The sequence below is a fragment of the Saccostrea echinata genome, unplaced genomic scaffold, assembly GCF_033153115.1.
Source record: "Saccostrea echinata isolate AGI-Se365-2 ecotype Australia unplaced genomic scaffold, CSIRO_AGI_Sech_v1 ptg000054l, whole genome shotgun sequence".
NCBI lineage: Eukaryota > Metazoa > Mollusca > Bivalvia > Ostreida > Ostreidae > Saccostrea > Saccostrea echinata.
Window position 1 is genome coordinate 17,361,979 of NW_026889803.1, and position 15,679 is coordinate 17,377,657.

The window sequence follows — 15,679 nt, forward strand, 5'->3', positions numbered from 1 at the left end:
GTAACCATATTATCAGCAACATCATTCACATAAATTAAAAACAAAAGTGGTCCTAAAACGGAACCCTGAGGAACACCAGCATATAAGGGTTTGAGTGTTGATAACAAGTTACGATACATCACCCTTTGATATCTACATTCAAGATAATTCTCAAGCCATTTATACAAACTACCAGAAATTCCATGTGTTTTAAGTTTAAATAATATACCTTTATGCCAAACACGATCAAACGCTTTTGAAAGATCACAAAATACCATACAACAAAATTTTCCATTATCAATAGCTTTTACAATATTGTCATATGTTTCTATTAACTGGTACACTGTTGAGTGACCAGGTAAAAAACCAGCCTGATATTTATAAAAAAAAAAAGATTATTGTCATGAAAATAATTATAAATATATTTAAACACAACTCTATCCATGATTTTTCCAACACAACTGTAATGTACATATGCTTTTATTTCAGGTCATGATATCGGAATACGTAATTGTATTTTAAAGGGGCCTGCACACAGATTTGAAGTTAAAAAAAATCTGTATAATATAATGACTTATATGTTGCTACAGCATTTCAAACAGAAATATAACAAAAGCGTGTTCAGAACCTTCTTTTGTCTGGAAATTATTGAAACTACGAATTTCGGGACGCGTTTGATTGATACATTCTTGCACTTTCACAAAGTAAACTTTATCCTTAATACTTAAGAAAAGTAGAAATTTTGTTGTGTATTAAAGAAAAATATTAAAAATATAATCCAGAAAATTCAGAGTAGACATGTGAGAAAGCAAACCAACTCACCAGTCAAACCGTGCTCAGTGATGTGTGCAGAGTTTAAGAAATTGAACACACCCGGTGAAAAGTAAACAATAACAGAGCTTAAATTGTGCTCTGTTTACAAACACAGATGTTTGACGTGATGTAAAGAAGAATGTTGTTGTCATTGAATTTCTAAGAATATTTATGTAAGTTCAATTCATTTAACTTTTTTTTTTGAATAAGCAAAGAAATTTGAATGTAAACAATGCAACTGTGTCCAGGTCCCTTTAAAGATAAAAAATTCTCAAATTTCAGTTTCAGCATACAAGAGTATAGAATCAGCAAAAATCTTTGGAAATTCATCTCATAACGGGATTGTAAATTTAAGATATTGACAAATTATTATCCTTTCCAATTCTTGATTTTCCTTTCTGATACAAAATTCCCGGCTGGGCTCTTCGTTCCTGGTGGAAGGAAGGCCAAATACAAAGGCGTGTCAGCACCATGATCGATAGTTTTATGACCTTTGTGTGATGTCATATCTGTATTAACATAGCCAGGGCAGCAAGCATTTACCAAGATGTCTTCCCTTGGGTCTGCTGAAATTTGACGATGCTGAATTTCTGTCAAGACCGACACACCAACTTTGTACATTCCGTAGGCACTATTCTATGGCAAGCCCTTTTACTATTTATTCGTAAAATAAAATTTCACTTAAAATTACAGACATATCTCTTATTTTAGAGAGATATCTCTTAAATAACAGAGATATCTCTCAAATTAAAGAGATATCTCTCAACTTAAGGAGATATCTCTCTAAGAAAGAGATATCTCTTTCACTTAGAGAGATATTTCTTACACTAAGAGAGATATCTCTTTCATTCAGAGAGATATCTCTTTTACTTTGAGAGATATCTCTTACACTTAAAGAGATATCTCTTTTTCTTTGAGAGATATCTCTTTCCTTAAGAGAGATATCTCTTAGCGTTAAAGAGATATCTCTTTCTTTAAGAAAGATATCTCTTTCACCTAGAGAGATATCTCTTTTACTTTAAGAGATATCTTTCCAAGTTAAAAAGATATTTCTCAATGTAAAAGAGATATCTCTCTAAGTTTATCTTAAGAGATATCTCTCAAAGTGAAAGAGATATCTTTCAAAAGTGTCCAAAAGAGATATCTCTCAATCAAAAAGAGATATCTCTTTACTGTAAAGAGATATCTCTCTCCATTATTTTTATTTAAAAAGCATTTTTAATGACTTCTCCCTTTACCGGAAGTAAGCTTTATACTCACGGAAATGCATTAAATCAAAACGAAAGTAGAGACGAGAAAGTAGAACATGTGATTTGTGGTGTTTTATGGTATTTGTGAGCAAATTACTGACTTGCAGGTGTAATAATGACCCCAAGGTGAACTGTCCTTCTACAAGTGCTTGATCAACTGATTTTATGGAAAGAATTTCAGAGTAAGAAACGTAGCCGATCATGAAACAAGGTAAACTATCACAGGGGTTTGCTCCCGAAATGTAAACAATATAAATTAAAAATATATATACACTTTTGAATTTTTTTAAAATCCAACGTGACGACTGATACAATTTAGTAGATCTACAAATACATTCCGGAAGCATCCCCTATGATCGTACAAGTACCTGCATACGAGTTCCTGTCATACTACGGGATAAAAAATTATTTCAGAAACAAGTGCCTGTGGAAAGCGAGTAGACCATTTGATTCTGAAAGGGGGAGGGACTTGCAGATTTTGGAAATAAATAATCTGAACCTCAAAATGTTGAAAACAAATAATTTGTCCTTGCCCCCCTCCCCCCTTGTGTGTGTGTGGGGGGGGGGCAAAACTGTTATAAGCGAAAGAGAAAATATATAATATATAATTTTATATATTTATCATCTTGAAAATAGTTTGTTTGTCCTTCACTGGTATGGAAATAAATAAATAGCCCTTTGTCCCCCTTCTTAGAATGAAATGATTGTCCCCTTAATTTCGTAATTTTGAAACATATTTAGCTTTCCTGTGCTGAAGGCTCAATTGAGCTTTGAATTCTGATCTAAATTTGTGGATCAAATGAATGGGATTCAAATTAAAGGCCCCACTCTCTTTCAATGGGAGATAATAGATAATTAGTGAAAATTTTATGACATATTTGATAAATATAAATCTTTTTTCTTAAAAACCACTGGGCCAGGTGAGTTGAAACTTATGTGCAAGCTTTATTATAAGAAATATTCTAAAATATTCTATATAGTGTAGATTCAAGTGTAGATTCACCATCATTCAAAGCTTGACCCTCTAGGGTAGGATGGGGTAACAATGGACAATCAAGTTTTACATTAGAATATGTAGGAATTTGTTTTAGAATCTTCTCCATCAAGCTAAGGCATAATTGTTCATACAGTCAAACCTCGTTATCTTGAACTCGATGGGACTAAGAAAAAACTTTAAGATATCTGAGGATTCGAGATATCAAGGGTATATTACTTAAACAATAAGCGATTGGGACTTCATGATCATTTCGACATATCCATGGTATTCGAGATATCAGTGTTTTCGATACTGAAGTTAAACTGTATTTACATGGAAGCATTAGGTTGTGTATTGTACATTCAATCAAATTCGTTCAAATTATGACTGGGGGGGGGGGGGCATATGGTGGGGTCATTATGAGCAATTGAAGTTTTATTACAAAGGAACATATATAGAAACAAATCTTTAAAAATCTCTTCTCAAGAACAACAAAAGATAATAAGTGATATTTATAAGGAAGCATAATTCCTCATTTCTCCAGGGGCTAGGGTTGAGCCACAACAGGCAAAACAATCAAGTTTTACTTAGGAATATATGGGGGGAAATCTGCTTATAAAGAACAACATGGCCATAGTGACTAAGGTGATCATTGTGGGCTATGGGCCTTTTGATTTCATGTTTTTCTAGTGCAGTTGCAGACCACTGTATTTAAAATGAAAAGATCAGTTACATGTAATGATTAATGAAACATCCCCTACAAATTTTTTGTCTCATTGTTTCAGATATGACGTGCAACAAGGGTATGTCCAACACACTTTCTGTGACACTTGTCTTTGAATGCGAAGGATGTCCAAGACTCCAGTGAGTGTACATGTAACAAGTCAATATGATTACCTGAAAAAGTGCAAGTTAATTTTTACATGTGTATGTATTATTTTATAATAACTTAGAAATATGCTGTTAACAAGTGTCATTGAAACATAAAGTAGATCAATTAAAATAAACATTATGTTCTCTTAAAGGGTTTTATCACGTTTCAAAATTTTTTGATATGACAAAGTTTACATGCTATTAAAATCATATATTTAAAAATCTTTGCTAGAAAATTAATATTTTTGATGTTTCAGCGATTCAAAGTTTGAATTTCTCAATATGCATATTTTGATCGCCGATGTTACGCGCCATTGCTCTGACGTCATAGGTGTCAATCCTGGTCAAGCGAAGTACTTACTGTGTATACAAAAGGGCTCATTTGTTGTGTCTTTTAAACCTGTTAGAAAATAATTAAGTGATAATTGAATAATTGACAACTTGTAAGGTATAATTTATGGCTTTATGGTGCACAAATGTGCACAAGAAAGGTTTTAGGAAGAGTTTTTTCCCCACATTTTCTTGGTCGAGAGATAAAAGGGGGGCCTTTCTCTGCAAATGCGATGGCGTTTATCTCCATTCAGAACAATCGTTTATGCCCGATCGATCACGATTTTTTTTTTCTGTCCTATAAAATATTTTAAGGAAAGATACTTTTTAAAAAAAATAATAAATGACAAACACGCATTTTTTAAAAGTCGCACAGAATCTAGTAGGAATGTTGTGAACTTCGTAATGGCGTACGGCGCCATTGAAGAAGTGTCATTTCTAGTACATGATATGCACTGCCAGAACAGATAGAAGATATACAGGATTTATTTATTTATAATTAATGAAAATAATAATGAAGAGGAATTTAAAATACTCATATTTATAAATGTTTACGAAGTTAAACTTTAGTAATTCGTTCTATTTAGTTGAAGTCCCGAGTTGTCAACGGCTTCGTCTTCGGTGACCTCTCTCCAATTGTCGGCATATTTTCGGGTTATTTCTGTCTGCTAGACGTTCATACCTAAAAAATTGACCGCCCATAACCAAAGGAAAATAGTCTATATCAAAATTTCAATCGGCCATACTGTGTATTCTATTTATCTAGCGTAAAAATCTATTCAATATATTTTTTTCTTACGATAAGCTTTACGAGTTCTATTGACCATTGACACCTATGACGTTTCAGTACCACGTGTCCCCTATCTAATTAGTGGATATTTTTACTCCGAGGACCCTATATTACGGTCGTTTTATCGTCTAATTACGGCTGTTTTCAACATTATTTCATTATTAAACGATAATAATATGCTTCAAGAATATATTAGTGTTTCATTTTTAAGAAATTTAGATAAGTGATAAAAACCCTTTAAAGCCTTAAAAGATGTTTTCTTGTGTATGTGTAGGTCACAAGTACAGTCTGTGGAGACAAGCACTTCTATCATTGAGGGAAAGTCTGCATTGTCAAATTCTTTGTGTAGACAGAAAAGAGATAAGCAATGGAATGTATGGACCAGACCAGGATTCAAGTCCGGGCCCCCTGAATCAGTAGTCATTTGCTTTACCAACTGAACTATCTGGCCACCAGAAATTGAACCCACCTGAATGCCCTATATGGATCTGTGGAAGTCTGAATTATTCAAGTTTTATCAATAAGACAGGTTTTACTCCACCTATGTCAAGTGACCATAATTAAACAATTCACTGTATACACTTCAACACAACTGCAACTCAAAAAGAAATTATTGTCTTATTATTATTCTTCTGGCTACAGAAAATTTTTTTTACATGTGATGTTAGAATAGTTTTTTTATTATGTTTATTGATACTGTGGACCTTATTTAAACTTGTAGAATATCAATCTCCTATGCAGAGTTGTCGTTCGTTCCTCTCTCAGACATGTATGAGCCAATGGTAGAGAGTGGTAGGTTATTTCACATATATACACATTTTACAAAATACATTCAATTTAACAAGTCAAGTTTATAACTTAGACTTTTGGGGTTGTTTTAATTCTAGCTCCTAATACACAATTATTAGTTTCATTTTTCATTCATCTATAATTAATATAAAATTTTTGTCTTTTCTTTCATTTTTTAGGTCACCTGAGTCACTCAGGTGACCTATTGCTATCAGTTTTTGTCCGTCGTCGTGCGTCGTCCGTCGTGCGTTAACATTTAAACACTTTCAGCTTCTTCTCTGAAACCGCTCAACCAATTTTGGCATATAGGATCTATGGGTGAAGGGGGACAATAATTGTGAATTTCATGGTCCCTGCCCCCCTGGGGCCTGAGGGGTGGGGCTAAAACCACCAAAATTAATGCAATCTTTAAAAATCTTCTTCTTTCCTCCTGGACATCAAGCAGTCAAACTGTTGGCATGATTGTAATAAGCATTGAGCCCTCTACCAAAATTGTGAAATTCATGGCCCCAGAGTCAGGGGTTCTGGTGCTAGGGCGGGGCTAAATAGATCATATAGTGAAAGTGCATTATTTCTTTGAAAATCTTCTTCTCTGCTACTGGGTATTAGATAAACTAACTAAGTACATAGTTATGTAGAGCAAGACTGCCTCTTCCAAAATTGTGAATTTCATGGCCCCTGGGTCAGGGGTTCTGGTGTTAAGGTGGGGCTCTATTGATTATATAGTGAAAATGCATTAATTCCTTGAAAATCTTCTTCTCTGCTCCTGGGTATTAAATAAACTAAGTACATAGTTATGATAAGCAAGAGTGTCTCTTCCAAAATTGTGAATTTCATGGCCCTTGGGTCAGGGGTTCTGGTGTTAGGGTGGGGCTCTATTTGATTATATAGTGAAAATGCATTAAATCTTTGAAAATCTTCTCCTCTGCTCCTGGGTATGAAATAAAGTAACTAAGTACATAGTTATAATGAGCATGGCTGCCTCTTCCAAAAATGTGAATTTTATGGCCCCTGGGTCAGGGGTTCTAGTGTTAGGGTAGGGCTCTATTGATTATATAGTGAAAATGCATTACATCTTTGAAAATCTTGTTCTCTGCTATTGAGTATTAAATAAAGTAACTAAGTACATTGTTATGATGAACATAGCTGCTTCTTTCAAAATTGTGAATTTCATGGCCCCTGGGGCAGGGGTTCTGGCTTTAGGGTGGGGCTCTATTGATTATATAGTGAAAATGCATTAAATCTTTGAAAATCTTCTCCTCTGCTCCTGGGTATGAAATAAAGTAACTTAGTACATAGTTATAATGAGCATGGCTGTCTCTTCCAAAATTGTGAATTTCATGGCCCGTGGGTCAGAGGTTCTAGTGTTAGGGCGGGGCTCTATTGATTATATAGTGAAAATGCATTATATCTTTGAAAATCTTCTTCTCTGCTCATGGGTATGAAATAAAGTAACTAAGTACATTGTTATGATGAGCATGGCTGCCTCGTCCAAAATTGTGAATTTCATGGCCCCTGGGTCAGGGGTTCTGGTGAAGGGGGGGGGGGGACTCTATTGATTATATGGTGAAAATTCATAATTTCTTTCAAAATATTTTTTTCTACTCCTGGTTATAAAGCAAAGAAACAAGTGTATACTTATGATGAGCAAGGATGCTTTTACAAAATTTTTAAAACTTGTGGTCCCAGGGATTCTGTTGTTTCTCTGAGAGGGGGAGGGGACTCTATTTGATAATATAGTAAAAATGTGTGCATTCTTTGAAAATCTTCAAATAATTGCATAGTTATGATGATGAGGGTACCTCTTCCAAATTTGTAAATTTTCAACATCTGGACCATTTAGTCAAGTGTTCTGGTCCTGGCCAGGGCTCTATTAATTTGTATTCTATTGAGTGAAGTTATTCCCCTTTGCCATTCACTTTTGATAATTAATCACTGTAGATAATGTATTTGAAAGGTTAATAGAATAAGAGAATTATGCAAGAACATTTATTGTATAATATAAAAAGTACTTTCATAGTTTTAATAATCAGGTAGACTTGGAAATAATAGATAAATAAAAATGAAACAAAAATAACTTATCTTCGTAAATGTTCTTCAAAGGTCAAGTGAGGCCAATGTGAGGGGTAATAATATAGACATTTTGTTAAAAGTCTGCATGGTAATAGAGATAAATGGGGGACAGATAGAAAGATACTACATGTAGACCAATTATTTTTTTGATCTTAATCATACTAATTTTCTTGCTATTGGGCAACAATTAAAGCTTCATTTATCAGTCTATGGATCCTCTAAATTGTTGTGCTCAGGTGACCGTTAAGGCCCTTGGGCCTCTTATTTTTCTTTATGTTGTTCATATTTATGACCTTACAATTTTTTGAGTGAGGGCTAAATGAAAAGGCTGACTGTTGCCCAAACCCTGACTTCCTATTGAAGAAGCATTGGAAGTTTGTGCCTCATGCATAAATTGAATATATGTGTCATGGCCTTGACCCAAGGTTATATGATAAAGTTTGAGGCAATTTTTATAAAAAAAAAAGAAAATTATAAAAATCTATAATTCCTGCTCGACTATATCTTGTAATTGAGAACATTAGAGGCAGCTCATACTTATCGCAGATATTGAGCATGACCTGAGGTTATGACTGATCTTAAATCAAGGTCATTTTTAAGTAAGTTCAAGATAACTGGCAGAAAAAGTGTATTACCTTTGTCAAATGCATAATTTGCAAATGATACTTGACACAAAGATTGCTTATGACTAAATGGTGTTTCATGACCTTATCCAATGTCAAGATTACTGGCAGGAAAGGTGTGAAATTTGTTTTCACTTCATTACTCCCTCATGGATAAGTATTGAAACTGGAAACTTCAAAGATTATTTGTAATCTGAAAGTACATCATAACCTTGACCAATGATATTGTGGCAAGTTCAAGGTCATTGGCCAAAAAAATTGTTCATGTCAGGTCCATAATCATTATGTCTTAATGGAGAAACAGTAAATAGCTACCTTTTATTGAAAGATTTATGATGAATAAAGGATGCATTTTTTCTTTTTTAACCAGTATCATTTTGGAAAGTTCAATGTCACATTTAAAAAATTGATATTGGCATTTTCAGAAAAAAATTGTTTTTGGAGCTTGTTCACAGTAATTGAATTATATAGGCATAGTTCAATTATAGTATACAGGTAGAATCAATGACAATTCAGCCATAACTGGAAGGTATTTTTGAATCCTTAATAAAATTTTTGCAGATTTAAATTTTACTGACTTATACTTAAATAAAAAAAAAGTCACATAAGTATAAACATCAGGACAACTATGCTTTACTTTATGATATTACAATTTTTCATAGCATGTATTACCAGTACACAAAAATATAAGTATGTGTATGTACATGTAATAACCTTTTTATCTTGAATTCAAATAAAATAAAGATATTGAAAACACTGATACATTGTTTTATTGACTTGGGAATAAATTGCTTTGCATTGTTGAAATGTGGATACATGCATATACACTGTACCAGTAAGTAATTAAACTTTTTCAAACAATTTTTTGACATTTAAAAACAAGTAAATGTGCAGAAAGTGCAAAAGTCTGTGCATCACTTTTCATGGCCTGGAATTCTTTAAACAGGACAGGATAGGTTTGGTAGGACACCCTCAGATTCTCAACTTTTTCTTACTAGGTAGTTGCTTCTTGTGATTTACCTGTCAAATTATTATTTTAAAAATAAATATAACAAAATGTAGTAATGTAACTATGATCATTCAAAAGTCAAGTAAACAGCTAAGCAAATAAGGAATAGATAATATAAAACTAAAAAAAATATAAAAGTGAGAGAGGGCCTAAGGGTTTAATTATTAATTCATAATGGAAGTAAACAAGCTTGAAAGACACACAGTTCAACCTTAGAACATGTACCTGGTATTTCTTAAATTTTAAGTTCATATACAGTGTATGTAGGTGCCAACCTTTCATCAACTACTTCTGTATATAATATTGAAGTGTTTTAATTTGTAAGACAGGGTGAATTAAAGTTATTTATTTATGTGTATTTAACACATCACCATAAATGTGATGAATGGTCCACAAACAAACTTATTTTGTATGATCTCAAAAACTACATGTGTCTTCCTTCTGTGGCCAAACATGTATAAAATTTGAAAGCTAAGGATATTACAAAGAAAACTAATATTGTTGACCGAGTTATATCCAATTTCCACATAAATGTTCAATGGCATCGATTCATAGTATTATAGTGATTGGACCTTTACAACTATAGTTGTCTTTCAGTAATGAACAATTCCTCTGTGTAACAATATTTTTTTTTTTAATAATTGGTAAATCAAAGGTTAACCTTGGTGGACAGATAGAATTCATTAAGATATGATTAATATATTTTATTAATATTTAGTCATGCAATCTCATTAAACAGAAAGTACGAATAAATACCTTTCTAAACTATCTACATATGTTGGCTCTCTATTGCCTTGGGAATACACCAGACCTAGAGCACAGTCATAAGTTAGCCTAGAGTACATTGATCAATCTCAGCTTTACACTAGCTGGCATTATGACAAAGGAGGGGACACAACTCAGATGTCTCAACCTGCAACACACAAAAACAAATCATTTGAAGTGACCTGTTTTACACTATCATGCAGAGATTAAAAAAAAAACAAAAAACTCCCAGTCATGGTTACTTAATGGAAGGTATATTAAATGAATTGTGCCATAGTCACTGAAACTGCTTCCTGTCAATTACTGGCATAAAATTTATTTACACCTTTTTGCAGTCAAATAAAAATGAAAAGTGATTTTGAATATCATGTATCCTAAATGACTGCACTGAACTGTAAGCGGTGCTTAATTTCAGAAATATTTGATTTCAAAAATATAAAAAAAATTTCTTAGGAATTGTCAGAGAATGTACATGTACCATGATAGATTTTGTTGGGAAATGAAAACAAAGACCAAAGGGCAAGGATTTTATTTCACAAACTAGATGACGTGTGGTAACGCCACAAATGCCCCCTCAGACAGCCAAAATTTCAAATTGCAAATTGTAAATTGCACATTTGTAGCCAAGATAATGATTAAAAATTGTGAATTTTTAAATCTTTTCCAAGTTCAAGGAGGATAACTGTCAAAAATCATCGAACCATGACCAAATTCAAACTTGACTCAAACTTGACCTGCGTATTCCCATGACGTATCCATATGTCAAATTTGAGTTGAATGTGTACAACTGTTGCCGAGATAGTGAATGGAAAGTCAATGATAATGAAATGACGGAACAGGGTTATACTATATGCCCCCGAACATTTTATGGCAGGGGTATTAAAATTCTGAAGATTAAGGGGTACCTATATTCTATTACATTTCAGATGACAAGGAAAGTATTTCTATTCTGCTAAGGCAAATTTTTAAACTTCTAAAAAAAAAAAAACAAGTTCAAGCTATAGATTTCCATCAAAAGAAGTGTTGCAATTAAAATGACTTGGCATTTTATCCATTATTATAATTTTTCTTTCCATTTCACACAATAGAATTTGCATCAAAATCAAAGAATGCCTTGATCTCTTTCCTCTAGTGAGAGCAGAAAAAAATTAAAATTAGATCCAACTAGAGTGTACTAATGTGTAGCAATCTTGTTGGAGTGGAATAAAGGTCTAATTTTAGTTAGACTGAATTTATTTAAATTTGTTGTTTTGTAATTTATTGAAGGATAATGGCCAGTGCATATTATTGATCTTTGCAATCACTCAGAGTTAAGCTTATTGTATAAAAGACAAGAGACAAAATGTACGCAATAAAAACAGGTGCTTCAAGGGGACAGAAACACAACCCACCCCCACCCTCCATAAATTTTGGGCTTCCCGAGTTATTTTTTATGATTTTTTTTTTTTAAGCATATGTTGATGTATAATGCACTATAAAAATTCACAATTAATAATAAAGCTATGTATAAAAAAACATACATCAAATGATATTAATAGAGAGGTTTTTTTTTTGGGGGGGGGGGGTGTTACATCAGAGACCAGAGACTCTGGAAACATATAGCTTATTTTTTATAGTGCATTATACATAAACAAATGCTTAAAAAAATCATGAAAAATAATTCAGGGAGCCATAAATGTTTGTTTGGGGATGTTGCTACACCCCCCCCCCTTCGCCTTTTGAAATCGTTGCAAAGGGTCCTGGGGGGGGGGGGGGAGGGTCCTGTCCCCAAGCACCTGTACATTAAACCATGAGTATCAGAACCTAATGGGGCTTACTTGTAGAATTGCTGGTGGGTGGGTGGGAGCAAATATCCCCACTTTTTTCCACAAAACAACATTAACATTAATTAACAACATTAAACAACACCCAATAAAAATATTCAGCAAAAGTTCACTGTTCAACGGAATAGACCCCATGCGAAGATCTAGAGGGGTTTGGGGGGGTCTGCCCCCCCCCCAAGACCCCCCTGGAATTTGCAGCGTTATAAAATGTATATACTATGGGAATTAAAAGTGACCTTGGACTCCCCCCCCCCCAATCTAGAAAACGTGGCCCCCTGTTAAGTTGGCAAGCAGAAAAGTCATACATATGATGTATACGAAGCGAAGTGTAGCATCTATACTACCCCCCCCCCTTGCTTGTCAAGGAATTTCTGGGTTGGCTTTTTTTTACTGGTGTGGACCCCCCCCCCCCTGGAAAAAATTCCTTGATCCGCGCCTGGAGCCTCACCCGATTTCTCCAACTTGATTTCGACGAGGATGTGAAAGTAGTCTTAAAAATCCAACCTTTTTTACATTATAACTAAAATAAATATGATAAGTAATTCAGTGTTGTCTAGATTTAAAATTAGAAACAGTTGATTATTTTAAAAGCTGAGAAAGTTCGGTCCATTGCAGTTGAGATTATTGCTACTCTCGTTTTCCAGAATATAAAGACTTTAGCATGTTTATCAACGAAGTAGTCATTATTCTTTTGTTGTTTCAAACAGGGGATTTAGCATTTCTTTCTACATACTTCATTCTGGGATTGGGCATGCTGAATCTATTCCAGAGGCAGATATCTATACTGTATACATCATTACATACATTACACTTCCTGCCATGTGGTGTCTAGCCTCGCTTTTGTATTATAGGGGAGAAATAATTATTTCATTTTCAGGATAACTTGAGAAGAGATATCTCTTTCATTAAAAGAGATATCTCTTAAACTTAGAAAGATATCTCTTTTTGAAAATCTAAAGAGATATCTCTCTAACTTAGAAAGATATCTCCTTTAACGTTGTTAAAGAGATATCTTTCTAACTTTAAGAGATATCTCTGTTGCTTTAAGAGATATCTCTCTAGCTTAAAAAGATATCTCTCTAAGTAAAAGAGATATCTCTCTTGCAAAAAGAGATATCTCTTTTGTTTATAGAGATATCTCTCTAGGTTATAAAGATATCTCTCTTAGTCAAAGAGATATCTCTCTTGCAAAAAGAGATATCTCTTTTAGTTAAAGAGATATCTCTATAAGCTAAAGAATTATCTCTCTAAGCCAAAGAGATATCTCTCTTTCTGAAAGAAAAAAAAATATTTTACGAATAAATAGTAAAAGGGCTTGCCATACTATTCGCATACCCTTTGCATTCATGACTTCCGTTCTTCGCTGCCTGGACAAAGTCGTTCATTAAAGCTGTCAATTCGTCAAGTGTTAGTTTGGAATTTGGAAATTTTGCCCAAATATCCTTGCTACATTTTTTTAATTGCGGATGAGCTGGACATACTTGAAACATTTACAACTCTGGCGTGCGGTCTCAGAAGAGGAAACAATGCTTCACAGATGGCAAGGGTTCCAAAGTAATTCATTTTTATCGTAACCTTTGCTTGTTCAGAAAAAGGGGCAGTTGATGCTTGCTTGTAAGCTATACCTGCATTGTTAACAAGTACGTCCATACCTCCATATGTGGTGTTGAGAAAATCTCTCAGACGATCAATACTGGCTTGGTCGCTGATGTCAAGCTGATGGAACTTTGGAGACAGTCCCTCTGAGTTTAAGGTCTGGACAGCATGTTTACCTAGCTTTACATTCCTGGCAGTAAGATACATATCCCCATCAAACTTTTTACAGAGGCCCCGAACAATGGCATACCCTATTCCCTTGTTAGAACCTGTCACCTGAAAGGTAAATATTTATTTTATTTATCCTTTTGTAGAAAAGTAGTACTAAACTATGGTGACATATTTCTACACCCCCTCCCTACATGCAAGATTATTTATATCAACATGTGAGAAAAGTATGTCAACATGCAAAAGAATTGAAGATATGTTAAATTTAATTAATATTCAATTGTAGATAGGTACGATTGATTCGAAGATAGGTATAATAGAACTGAAGATAAGATACAAACACCAAGAATTAAAGATGGGTATAATTGAATTAAAGAAAGGTACAATTAAATTGAACCTAGGTACAATTGATTTGTTCCTATTTACAAATGCTTTATAAAGCTGCTTTAATTGTTCCTATCTTTAATTTAATTATACCTATCTTCAAATGATTCAAATGCTAGGTATAATTAAATTGAACCTATCTGTACATGTAACTGAATTGAAACTATCAGTAATGGAATTTAAGATATGTTTAATTCATTCAAACCTAAGTGAAATTGTTTAAAGATATTTACACTTATCCTTAATTCATTTAGATCTATCTTAAATTCAGTTGAACAATTTCTTATCTTTAATTCAATTGAAAATAGGTTTTATTATTTGAAGAAAGGTGCAAGTATTTTAATAAATGTTACTTTGAGGTTCCGTATATTTTCGTCCCGTTCTATTTTCGTCCTTTCCCACTAGAAAACAATTTTGCTCCATTTAAAAATCGCCCATATTGAATTGTGTTTAAGAGATAATGCTGTCTTCTTTAAATGCTCTCCGTCTTACATTTACCCCCTTGAAACGAAAGCGAAAGAAGCAAACATTTTTACGGGGGCGAAATATTAATTTTTACAGAATTTATGCGGACGGAGACTTTATTATAATCATATTATGTGCACTTTGAAAGCTTTATAAACGGCTCTTATGCTAACATATTAGCTTCTTATAAACAAGGGGAAAAAATCGATGAGGCAATTAGTTATTATGAAACGTATGACAGATGAATTCAAGGATGGTAGTACACCTACGGAGCAAATTGATTAATGTGTGTCCGTTCAAGTTTCCATACTTGAGTCGTTTGCTAATATTCCTTACATCGTATTATAACTAATAATAACATTTATAAAGTGTCTGACAGAGGTTTTCTGTGATAAGGTGTTACATATACAGGTAAAGGCTTGTGTTATCTGCAAACTTCTGTTTATCCAATAGATTATGACTGATAGAAGAATTATACTTATGTACAAGTAAAGAGCCAAGAAATGCAGAGGACTAAAATTAACTTACCACTGCTACCTTCTTGGACATATTTTTTAGCAAGGTTTAGTAAAGGCCTTTAATGTAACCACTGACTCTTAGAAGAAATGTTCCATGCTAAGTTTTAGGACAAATAGATGGCAAGTATACGATACGTCATACTTGACACTAACAAATAATCATTACAATTGGAACACGTAATTTGTTTATGTTTTAGTATGGTTTACCAAAGCTACATACGGTATTTTTTGGAAGTACGTCTCCTCTCTTTTTGGATTAAATGCTAAGATCGCCTGTTTATCTGTTTTCACACAAAATCGTGACCGCTCGAGCTCTATAAATGGAATGGGTTCATATTATACATTTATTGAGTGGGTATGAGGGCAACATATGATTTGCTGGACCTGAAGGTGAATATGTTGCACAAGGCCGCAGTCAATAACTGTATACTATATGATTTGTGATAAATAATTTC

At 33.5% G+C, this 15,679-nt stretch overlaps 1 pseudogene; it reads right to left on the bottom strand.

The window, feature by feature from the left end:
• Positions 1-1,143: 1,143 nt before the first annotated feature.
• LOC133206019 (carbonyl reductase [NADPH] 1-like) lies at positions 1,144-15,308 on the bottom strand (annotated as a pseudogene).
• Positions 15,309-15,679: the final 371 nt, after the last annotated feature.